The following is a 13,218-nucleotide window of genomic DNA, read 5'->3' on the forward strand; positions in this document are numbered from 1 at the left end:
GAATGGGGAGGAGAATGGGGAGCTCAGGATCAGGTGTGGGGAAAGACAGGAGAGATGGCCACAGGGCCATGAAAATGCATGGAAATCTGCATCTGACTGGGGTAAGGAGGTGGGGGCCATCTCCAGGACAAGACAAAGATCTGGGATAAGGGAGGTGCCCAAGAATCAGTAGGGGTAAACTTAACTATGGCTCTCAACATTGGGGATATGGAACCCAAAGAGGCCACCTCCTCCTCACTGAGGCAGGAACGTCAGAGGAGCAATAGAGACATCAACCCACCCACAAAACTTTCAACCCAGAATTTATCCTGTGTACAAGAAATTCATATACCAGGGATGAAACAGAGACTAAGGGAATGGCCAATTAATAACTGGCCCAACTTCAGACCCATCCCATGGGCAAGAACCAATCCCTAACACTATTAATGATACTCTGTTATGCTTGAATACAAGAGCAAGTTGTCCTCTGAGAGGCTCCACCCAGCAGCTGGCAAATGCAGACACCCACAGCTAAACAGTGGATAGAGCTTGGGAACTCATGGAAAAATAGGATGAACAATTTCTTAATCATTTTTAGAACCATGCTTCTCATTGTTGGTACAAGGCTGTCCCAGAAAGACTGTTAGGAAGTGTTTAAGTGCAAGAAGGGAAATGCTCTCTGCCTCTGTTAGGCCCTATTTGGCCTCTCTCTTCCAGAATTACCAACTTTGGAAACCGAGTCCCTTTACAATCAATGGTATTTGCATTTTCACACCAGCTTCAGTGACCAGAAGCTTGTTAATCATTTTTCCCCAATTCTTGTGGAAAAATACAAGAGTCATGCAATGTTGTACATTTTCTCTTGGTGAAAAGTTGGTTTAGAAAAACAAAGTGTAAAGACTATACATGGACTGACCCTGGACTCTGACCTCATAGGTAGCAATGAATATCCTAGTAAGAGCACCAGTGGAAGGGGAAGCCCTGGGTCCTGCTAAGACTGAACCCCCAGTGAACTAGACTGTTGGGGGGAGGGCAGCAATGGGGGGAGGATGGGAAGGGGAACACCCATAAAGAAGGGGAGGGGGAGGGATAAGGGGGATGTTTGCCCAGAAACTGGGAAAGGGAATAACACTCGAAATGTATATAAGAAATACTCAAGTTAATAAAAAAAAAAGAAGTGATCAGGAAAAAAAAAGAAAAACAAAGTGTAAGGAATAAAAGTTGAAGAGAATTAGAAGAGTTGTTTGTGTTTAAAGAAGAATGTGGACTTCTCTGTAAGGCTGTAGAGCCTATGCAGTCAGTATTCACTAATGGGGCTGTGGAATAATTGTGAGACTTTGCACTAAAGCCCCAAGGTGACTGCTCAGAGATCTTATGCAGAAATCTATTCTCTAGCTGATATATTGATTTTCCACAGACAGTCCACGGCACTGAAGCGGAAGGAAGATGGAACTGGCCTTAGCTTCTTGCTATGGACATCTCTAATATGCAAAGAGGATTCTTTCTATAAGATGTTCATCAGGGGGAGTTGGGTCTTAGCAGACACCATTTATGAACATTCTTTAATTGAAACATAAGTTATGTTTAAATTTACACTACCTCCTGGAATGATGTTTTCTTTTTGGATGCTTGTCTTTGATCTCTTTATTTTCATCCTCCTGTGAAGTTATTGTTTTGAACTTTAATTCTGAATGCAACCTCAATGATCCTTTTTTGTGTGCCATATTCCAAAGAGATGAGGCTGCGTCAATATAACTGCTTGTCGTGGATCTTGTTCAATCAATGGAGATGTTTGACTACTCTAACTCCTCCCACAGAAGGAGACTGAACTGGTCAGATTGCATCCCAAGCTCACATCTTGAGCTCCACCATTTCTGACTGACATTTCAGCTTGGAAATAGGAATTTTTTTTTCAAGATGCTTTGCTTCAAATTCTATTGATCTTAAAACACATTCTAAATTTACTTCTAGAATCAAAGAACAGATAAGCAAGGAATTGATTTCTTAAGCAGAAAGTTGAAGGAAACTCTCGGCAATGTTTATGGGCCTGAAGGATTTGCCTGCTAAAGCAAATCCACCCTCCCCTTTTAAAAATTCACCACACCTTGTTGGCCCTCTATTTGCTCTTACCCTCTCATGCTTCCCATTTGTATCCTAAGAAATTAATCAGCTGGTGGTTCTGCTTGCCAGTGAGCAAGACAAACCCCAGGAATGCAGGTTATTCAAAAGGCAGATGCAGGATGAGGTGAGGCCATGGGAGAAGTAGGGAATAGGAAAATGGCTTCCTCTTCTTTCCAGGGAATCTGAGCCCTTCTCAGACCATGGTAATGATTGTGATCTGATCAAGTCTGATCACATGTTCCAAACTCTGAAAATAGCTAAGCCTTCTGTCCTTGTTTTATGATTTTTTGTGTACCCTGGCCTATGCATAGAACACATGTTCCTCCATTTTAATCCAAGTATATCTTCCTAGTTCTTGCCCATTTTCATTACTAGTGACGATCTCATATACCTCCCTTCTAAACAACAATTCTAATTACAAGCCCGCTGTGCCAGACCAGTAATGTCATCCTAGTATATGAAGGATTGGAGACTATGTTTATTACATGACTGTTAGATAAATCTTTAACTGGTACAATTTTATTACGGTAAGGGAGTCATTTTTGCATGATATCATGTTGAAGTTATTTGTAGTTTCTCTTTGCTCAAATTAGAAAGATGTCAGGTATGTTTTGACATGGTGACACCAGTTGTTTTTCCTCTACTCCTTTACCGTGGGCATCTAGAGAGGATGGTGTCTCACACAAAGAAAGCTAACGAAGAGTGTGATGTCTTTGGCTAAGGATTCTCATCGGTCAGACTGTGGACAAGAATGCAATTGAATTTAACCTTGGTTTCTAAGGTTAGAGATAGATTAGGTAAGTGGGAAATGGCCTCTCCTCCCATATCCTGCTCCTGAAGTGACTAAAATAGGAAGCTTGCTGCCTGGGGTATCAAGGGCTTGCTTCTGTAGTACTTTTTTTTCTTTTAAGTTCAGAAATCCTGTTGTAAGAAAACTCCATTTCAAGATGAATTAAGTGACATGGAGATCTCTGAAAAAACAATTTCTGCCGTTTACATTTGCCATTCAGTAAACAGAAAATCTTTTTCCTTCAACGGAAACCTATCATTTTGTTTTCCCAGTGCAAATAGAATTATTAAAATACTACCAACTTATTGCTCTGGCAGCTGCTCAGTAATTTGGTATTTACCTCTCCTTTTGGGGACTCTAGTACTTTACAAAAGAGTGGTCTGCCTTTGACTGAAAATGCTTTTCCTACGCTCCGGAATGGCATACTGTGTTGATAGAAACACACATATAAGACACTTGTTTGATTTGCTTTAATGAAGGTAGGGGAAGAGCAACAAATAAACATATAAGCCAGGGGTTGGGGATTTAGCTCAGTGGTAGAGCGCTTGCCTAGCAAGCGCAAGGTCCTGGGTTCGGTCCCCAGCTCCGAAAAAAAGAAAAGAAAAAAAAACATATAAGCCAATGAACTTCAAGCTCTTTATGAGTTCATAGGTTTCTTGGGGACACCCAAATCCTATTAAGGGTATAAAGTCCTAGAGCATGCATTTAGTATGCATGGAAAGCTGAAGGCAGACAGCTGTGCCCTGGCTTGTTGTTCATAAGCTGCTTTTCTGACTGACAGTTTTACTTTGCATTGACTTAAGAGCCATGGGGCTAGGACTCTTTCCTCATTCAGAATCTGTTCCATTTCCTTGTCCTGGTCTATAAGTTATCCTCTGATGTACAGGCAAAATGAGAGCCCTTTCTTATTTGAAAAGAAGGTTCAACACTCATTTTTCTTATTTTGAAAATTCTCCATAGTCCCTTCCTCTCCTGTGGTTATCACTGCTCTTCTGTGTCCTCCTTCAAGTACAGACCAATGAACTTTGCATGTGGAAACTGTGGCATGACAATCAATGACTGACATGTCATAGTGAGTTAAAAGTAGTTTGTCTTAATTTGTTGTTTTAGAAATGGAGACACATGAAGAATAAAATGGTTCTTTCTAAAAGGTGGAATTAAAGTTAGAAAGTAGTTTTTGCTTTTATTTTGTTTTGTTTTGCTTTTTCTGTCCTGACATCCAAACAGGGTGGCGGAGTTTATTTAATGTGCTGAATACGAAAAATGGCCCACTACCAAATGAAACCGGGGTTTTAGAAGCAAACCCTACCCATGTGTCATGCAACACTCAGTGTGTGCAGGCAGGGAGGAAGTTGGCAATGGGGGTCCTCATCACAGGTGTGTAGCGTCACAGGCAAAAATGAACGGCTTGGAGACATGGGCATTAATGGTGCTCATTTTCAAGGAGGCTATTAAAGTTGAACACAAAGAACACTCAGAAAATTGGCCATTGCACTCCTGAGGACCCAGCTATACCTCTCCTGGGCATAAACCCAAAAGATGCTCCAACATAAACCAAGGACACATGCTTCACTATGTTTTGTTCATAGCAGCCTTATTTATAATAGCCAGAAGCTGGAAAGAACCCAGATGTCCATCTACGGAGAAATAGATACAGAAATTGTGGTATATTTACACAATGGAGTACTACTCAGCTACTAAAAACAATGACCTTATGAAATTCTTAGGCAAATGGATGGAACTAGAAAATATCAACCTGAGTGAGGTAACCCAGTCACAAAAAAAAAAAAAAAAAAAAAAAAAACATACATGGTATGTACTCACTGATAAGTGAATATTAGTCCAAAAACTCAAATTACCCAAGATACAATCTATAGACCACATACACGAAGCTCAAGAAGGATGACCAAAGTGTGGATGCTTTAGTCCTTCTTAGAAGGGGGAACAAAAATATTCATAGGAGGAAATATGGAGAGAAAATTTAGAGCAGAGACTGAAGACCATCCAGAGACTGCCCCACCTGGGGATCCAGCCGATATACATACAGCCACCAAACACAGACAATGTTGCTGATGCCAAGAAGTACATGCTGACAGGAGCTTGATATAGCTGTCTCCTGAGAGGCACTGCCAGAGCCTAACAAATAGAGAGGCGGGTGCTCACGGCCAAACATTGAACTGAGAACAGAGTCCCCAATGGAGGAATTAGAGAAAGGATTGAAGGAGCTGAAGACAATAAGACAATACCAACCAACCAGAGCTCTCAGAGACTAAGCCACTACCCAAAGACTGTACATGGACAGACCCATGGCTCCAGCTGCATATGTAGCAGAGGATGGCCTTGTTGGGCACCAATGAAAGGAGAAGCCCTTGGTCCTGCCAAGGCTTGATGCTCCAGTATAGGGGAATGTCAGGGCAGGGAGGCAAGAATGGGTGGGTAGGTGGGTGGGGGAACACCCTCCTAGAAGTAAGGGGAGGGGAAATTGGAAGGGGATTTATGGATGGTAAACCAGCCAGGTAAGGGGATAACATTTGGAATGTAAATAAAATAAAAATAAATATCCAAGAAAAAGAAAAAAAACACTCTTGGGTGGAAATCTAGTGCGAGGCTTTGAAACTGTTAAAAACTTCCCATTAGTCCTTACTCCTGTAGCCTGGTGAGCAGAAAGTTCAGGAGCTACTGCAAATCATTCAGACTTTGGTGGGCTGGAACATTTAAAAATCTGTCTCAAAAGGTGCAATTCAGGAGTTCATGTTTCTATGTTGGTTTCTCCTTATCATTCTTCCTCCTCCATTTCTGTCCCACTTTCTTCTCTATTCCTTGTAAGCTTCTTCTGAATAAGCCCATAGTGTCCTGACTTTGAACTATTACTTAGAAAAAACTAGAGGACATTAGTTGAAAGCAACTTTTGGAGGTACTAAAGAAATATCAGAAATCAAGGACTATCATGGCTCTGTAAGTTAGAAATGTGTTTATTCACATGAATCTACAGAAAAAGAAATACAAATGTTAACAATCACATTAAGTCTGTTCTATTTCACTTATAATAAGAACTAAAGTAAGTTTTCACAACTCAAATGGAAAAACATATTGTCTTATCCATTCAGCACTGAATACAGCAGTAAATTAGCCACCTCCCCTTGGTATGAACATTTGGCCTCATCTATCAAAACTTAAAATATTCTTATGTTTCCATTTGAAAGTCCCATGTATGCAAACTTTGTCTTAGTTATCTACTTATTATAGCAGGTGAGAATGTAATAATGTTTAAGGGAACATTTTTAATTGATATTTTTATTTATATTGCAAATGTTATTGCCTTTCCTGGTTTCCCAGCCATAAGCCCCCATCCCATCCCCCTCCCCTTCTTCTATAAGGACCAAGGACTTCTCCTCCCATTGGTGCTCAACAAGGCCATCCTCTGCTACATATGCAGCTGGAGCCATAGGTCTATCCCTGTGTACTCTTCGGGTAGCTGTTTAGTCCCTGGGAGCTCTGGTTGGTTGGTATTGTTGTTCTTATGGGATTGCAAGCCCCTTCAGCTCCTTCAATCCTTTCTCTAATTCCTCCATTAGGGAGCCTGTTCTCAGTTCAATATTTGGCTGTGAGCATCCAACTCTGTATTTGTCAGGCTTTGGCAGAGCCTCTCAGGACACAGCTATATCAGGCTCCTGTCAGCATAAACTTCTTGGCTTCATCAATATTATCTAATTTTAGTGGCTGTATGTATATGGGCTGTATACCCAGGTGGGGCAGGCTCTGAATGGCCATTAGTAAAAAGTTAGGGGAAACTTCACTGTCTTTCAGCAAAGTATTAGTTAAATAAACTATAGGAAACCTACTGTATGAATTTTATGAGAGCCTATTAGGAAAGGAAAATTTCTTTTTTCATTATACAGAAATGTCAAAGTATGATCAGTGGAAGGAAGGAGTTCATACACATAGAGTGAGTTGCAGAAACACAGAGAATGCCCACAGCAACTCTATGAAGAGTAAGAATGAAGGTCAGAGTATTTGGTGATCTGTATCTTGAGCCCTAGTAAATCTTATCTTTAAAACATGTCTTTAAGTAAGGAAAATATAACAAAGTCATATTTTTGTTTTACAATCATACTTATTAGTTAAGAGTAATTTTTAATTGGACAACTGTCAGAAGTACTTCCTTACTCTAGTAAATTCAGTTATGGTTTATGCAGTAAATTTTCTACTCGGCTTTTCCGAATAAATAGCAGAAAAAAATGTTCCTTAGTAAATAATTAGCAGGTATACCCAGTGAAAGCTCTAGGCCAGTGAGATTCCTGGAGATGGTGGAGTCACTAATGATGTATAATTGAAGGGCAGACAAAGTGACAAATCAGAGCAAGGTTTGACATAATGAGTTGGGGATAGGATATGTCCAACTCTCAGAAGAAAAGCTATTTAAGAGCCAGGCGGGAAAAGAAAGTCATCAGTTCTGTTCATTCGGTTGAGTTCATCATTGAGTTAGGAGTTGAGTCAGCGGGGAATCAGTGCAGAGGCTGCAGTGGATCTGGGAGCTCATGCAGTTCAGTGCAGGTCAGCAGAAGCAGCTGAAGTCAGAGAACAAGGGACCAGAAGATTACAACAAATTACAAAATAGTTTGAGTCCAAGTAGAGCGACTTGGTGAGAAGCTGAGAGAGGTCAGATTGAATCAGTCTCACTGGAGAAGAGATTGACCCAGAACAGCTGAGTTGATGCAGCCAACCAGAGTTCAGAAAGAACTAGAAAGGGTGAGGTTACTCAGCAGTAAATCTCCAAGACAATTATAAGTGGTGAATAAGATTTACTTTTACATTTTAACATAAAGTTCCAGAAGCCTACTTTCTTTATTGTATAAGCATGACTATCCTCTATGCTTCTGAAAATGCTAATTGTACTTGATTTGTTATTTAATTATTTGTTCACAGAGGGAAAAAATCAGTGCAAACACTTTCATCAAACCAAGAGCTCTCTTTTTTATCTTTATAAAAGAAAATATACACCTGATTAATGTGAAGGTCTTGCTCTGTGTGAATCAAGAATGTTGTGAGGACCAGTGATGGGGCTTCCACAGTGCAGTGGTATTTCATTTAAGAAATGTACAGGGGCTTTTGGATATTCCAAGCTTTTGGGTTACTATTCACTTATCAGTGAGTACCTAGCATGAGTGTTTTCTGTGACTGGGTTACATCACTCAGGATGATATTTTCAGTTCCACCCATTTGCCTAAGAATTTCATAAAGTTACTGTTTTTAATAGCTGAGTAATACTTGATTGTGTAAATATACTGCAATTTCTGTATTCATTCCTCTGTTGAAGGACATCTGGGTTCTTTTCAACTTCTGGCTATTATAAATAAGGCTGCTATGAACATGGTGGAGCATGTGTCTTTGTTATATGTTGGAGCATCATTTGGGTATATGCTCAGGAGTGGTATAGCTGGGTCCTCGGGTAGTACAATGTTCAATTTTGTGAGGAACCGCCAGACTGATTTCCAAAATGGCTGTACCAGCTTGCAATCCCACCACCAATGGAGGTATGTTCCTCTTTTTCCACATCCTCTCTAGCATCTACTGTCACCTGAGTTTTTGATCTTAGCCACTTTGACCAGTGTGAGGTAGAATCTCAGGGTTGTTCTAATTTTTAGTTCCCTAATGACTAAGGAACACTGCTTTAGGTGCTTCTTTGCCATTTGATTCACAAGACCATATGAAAAATATGAAGCTCAAGAACAAGGAAGACCAAAATGTGCATGCGTCAGACTTTTTTAGAAGCAGAAACAAAATACAGGAGTAAATATAGGGACAAACAGTGGGGCAGAGACTGAAGGAAAGGTATCCAGAGACTACCACACCCAGGAATCCATCCAATATGCAGCCACCAAACCCAGTCACTATTGCTGATGCCAAGAAGTGCTTGCTGACAGGAGCCAGATATGGATGTCTCCTGAGAGTCTCTGCCAGAGCCTTACTGATACAGATTAAGATGCTTGCAGCTAACCATCAGGCTGAGCACAAGGAGTCTAATGGGGGAGTCAGAGAAAGGACTGAAAGAGCTGAAGGGGTTTTCAATTCCATAGGAAGAACAACAATATCAACCAACCAGATCATCCGCCAGAACTCCCTGGAACTAAACCACCAAAGAGTACACATGGGAAACCCATGGCTCCAGCTGCATATGTAGTAGAGGATGGCCTTATCTGGTATTAATAGGAGGAGAGGCCTTTGGTACTGCGAAGACTTTCCCTAGTATAGGGACTTGCAGGGTGGTAAAGTGGGAGTGGGTGGGTGGTGGGTGGAAAGGGGAGCATCCTCATAGAAGCAGTGAGAGGGGAGATGGGACAGAGGAGAGAGGGAACCAAAAAAGAGGATAGCATAGCTGTTTTCGGACATGCCAGAAAAGGGCATCAGATCTCATTACAGAGGGTGCTGGGAATTGAACTCAGGACCTCTGGAAGAACAGTGAGCGCTCTTAACCACTGAGCCATCTCTCCAGCCAAATATTATCTCTTTGGAAATTGTTATGTGAGACGGAGAACTAGCCTTCCATGTGAAAAAAATATGTGCTCTAAATTTTAATTTAGGTGACTATTAAATATGATCTACCTTTTTTCCTGGTAAAGTTGTTCATTTTAAAATAACAGATAACTCTTTTATTTTGGCTCCAACCCTATCTGCCACCTTACACATAGGCAGCAATTCTGAAAACCTGATACAGCACACCCTACAAGGTGATCATCCTTGAACCTGGTGGCACATCTATTACAGTGGACCATTTTCATTGTGGGAGAGGAAAATGGTCTGCTACTTCAGAGACAAGGTCAGGGACAATATGATTGGACTGTTTGGTGACTTGCCACGCAATTTTGCTGCCAAAACTATCATCCATTAACTTAAAAAATATCTTACCTACCTTGATGGGGTTTCATAGAGCATTATTTTTTATTTCAGGGAACACATAAGGCAGGAGCTGGTTAATGATATTTTTATTTACATACTGAACACTAAAAAAGAGAACAGAAAGTGGGGTGAGGCTATAAATGTGTAAAGCCTCAACCCCACATGATGTGCCTCTTCCATAAAGGCTTGACTGACTGACGAATGGTTACATAACTTCTGTCAACATAAGCACCAAATAGGGACCAAATTCCTGAGCCAGTATGTGATATTTCTCGCTCAAACCACCATTTTCTACCCTTATTCTCCATGGGCTCATGAACATACCATAATGAAACCCGCATTCCATCTAACTTTAAAGGTCCCCATAGTCTGTAACAGTTTCAACACTGTTCAATTGTACACAGTCCAAACTCTCTTTTAATATTCCAGAACATCTCATGAGCTGTGATTGCCCCCTAAAATTAGAAAACAAAAACAAGTTATGCACTTGTAACATATAATAAATAGCACAGAAAGACAGTGCCAAACAAAACTAAAACCTATGAGGGCAAACACCAAATCCTATGACTCTGTCTAGTTTCTGGGCTTCATTTAAGTTTCAGAACTTAAATGCCATTGTCCCTCCAGCTTTGCTCCCTGCAACACGTGTATGTCTCTTGAGTTTACTCCATTCCCTGTTCAGACCTTCTTGGCAGATGTTCTGTAACTATGGCAACACTAACATCTTAGCACCTCTACCACAAACCAGAGTCTCACCTTCACAGTTTTATTCAATGGTCTTTCAGGACTTCCTTTAAGTAACTCAACCCACACATTTCATGCCCTCTGTGGCTCTCTGAAACCTTAAAAGAAAGATCCAGGACCCTCTCGATATTGAAGTTTTCATATCTCCAAAACTTATTGTGAATGACACAGTAGTGTATATGACACCAAGTTTGGCTTCCACATCAGGAAAGACCCTGACCTGTTCTACCACAGTTATAGCAGCTTTTGTATGTGAAGCTGGTGCAATCTCTTTATTATGTATATTCTTTCTAGGGCTCCTATGCCTTCTTTTATTCCAGAGATTTCTACTTAGCAATCCGTAATACAATTTAAACGCGATGTAATCATTACCTAGACTGTGAGTTTGTATCTCCTCTTGTCCTAAAGTTCTATGGCTGTGAAGAGTCACCACGACCACACCAATCCTTTTAAAAGAAAACAGTTCATTGGGGATGGCTTTTAGTTCAGAGGTTTAGTCCACTGTCATGGTGCTGGTGCTGTCATATTTGCGTACAGGCAAGACATGGTGCTGGAGAAGGAGTTGAGAGCTCTACCAGGCACCAGGAAGAGAAAGAAAACCACAGGGCCTGGCTGGAGCTTCCAAAATGTCAACACCTAGCCCCAATGACAAACTTACTCCAGTAATGCCACACCTACTCTAACAAGGCTGCATATCCTTGAATGTTCAAATAATGCCAGTCCCTATGAGCCTTCTCAAAATACCACACTTCTGTACAGATACATGCCTTACAAATGTTTCAATTCCTGGTAGATTAGATCCTCAGATGTGGAACCCACAAGTACTAAAAACCAATGATCATACAATACAGTCTTTACATAATATACAATCACCAGAGGGAATGGAAGGAAAGAAAACTAAAATGCTGAATAAAGTTTTATTTGCCACATCAAGGAATCATGGCAACATTTTTGGTCTTACCCATCCCAGCTTCCTGCTGAGGAACAATACAGCCTTAATTGGTACTGCAAACTTCCCATGTTTGCACCTATGGTTACTATTAAGTGTTTATGGTTGAAAAATAAAATTCACAAAGTCCTTTTTGACTTGGAATATGACTATCAATATTTAAATGTGTAGAATCAATGTCATATAATAGAAATAAAGGCAGTGTGTGTCTAATGCGACCTTGAAGCAGAAGTTGTTACTCATCAATCAGTCTTTACTCAGAAGCTAGTGTTGCCTTCTGATGCAATGCTCGTGTCCTATCAGAAACTCTCCCATGAATCTCCAGACCCTACGACGTACTCACGTCTTGGGGTTCCCTGCAGGACTTTCCTTCATACTTTTCTGTGTTTCTTTTTTGTACTAAGGCAATATTAGCTCAGTAAAATTTCCACTGCATTGCTCTTCTGTCAGTTCATTAAATGTGGTAAAATGTGTTCATCCAGATATTTAACCTTGTTCCTCCCTTGGGATTTCAGAGGAATGTCTCCTCCCTCCCATCATACAGAGCAACTGTCTAGGCTGCCCTATCGAACGCAGCACATAAGTGTCACGGTCTACCAAATCATAGTGCAATAACCCTGCAGGACTTAATAGTACATAAAATGCCCATCTCAGCCTACGCAAACCAGAGCAGATGCTTTGCTTAGTCTTTTATGATTAGACCAGTGGAACATAATTCTGAGGAAAGGAGCCTCTGGGTGAGCAATCAGGGCTTTGAGAGCATACTAATGCAGCTCCTAAATTACAGAAAAGTTCTGTCATTTATTTAGAACACAGCATCCATTTGAAGAGATTCTACATTACTTGTTGACAATTCAAGTAATTCAAAAGTCATTTGTGATCAAATAAAAGTGGTGTCAGGAAACGAGACATTGGGCATAAAACCAATTTTTAGGACTCATCACCATGTGACAGACAATTTTCTGTTAGGGCTTGACAAGTTAGGAGATTTTTAATGGACTTTTAATTAGTTCTTGATCTTGAATTGTGAAAAGAAGATAATTGTCATATTAAAAATACTAGGGAAATTTACGGGAGCTTATTTAGATGACATATTTAATGCAACATATTGATTGAACAGCTCATTGCATCATCTGGGGAAGGGTTTGGTATGCAGCTACAAACCCTATTTTGCTACAGATTTGGAGACAAAACTGGGAATGACCCTAGCAGGGGTAGTAAGGTTACCTGTGGGAACCTCTGAGAACATATAGAGAATATATATCCTTATCCCCAGGGAGTCATGAAAAATCACCCCTGTAAATAGTTCCTCCATGGGATTTTGGAGGACTTTCCTTTTGCATCAGTGAAAACGACTGTGGTCAGTGGTGAAGTTGAAAGGCTAGAGAGATGGCTCAATACTTGCTGCTCGTGAAGAGGACCTATGTTCCACTCCCACACCCACAAGACACCTCGCAGCCATATGGAACTCTATTACCAAAGGATCCAACATTATCTTTTTGTGGCAATGTGTTGCAACAAAAAATATTTCTTGCATCCTAAGAGACTAGAACTTCTGCTGGACCTCACAACCAGAGTTAACAACAGACCCTGAGATTGTTACAGGACTGAAGACTGCTGTCCTACTGTGTACTCGGTCTGTTTGTTTAACCTACAAGTAAGAGAAGAACTTTACCTGCCTTGGATTTCCTATGTCATCAACTTTTATAACCCAAGTTAATGTAGAGCTGCCATCTTA

Source organism: Rattus norvegicus, chromosome 2 (genome assembly GCF_036323735.1).
Source record: "Rattus norvegicus strain BN/NHsdMcwi chromosome 2, GRCr8, whole genome shotgun sequence".
In the NCBI taxonomy this organism is placed as follows: Eukaryota; Metazoa; Chordata; class Mammalia; order Rodentia; family Muridae; genus Rattus; species Rattus norvegicus.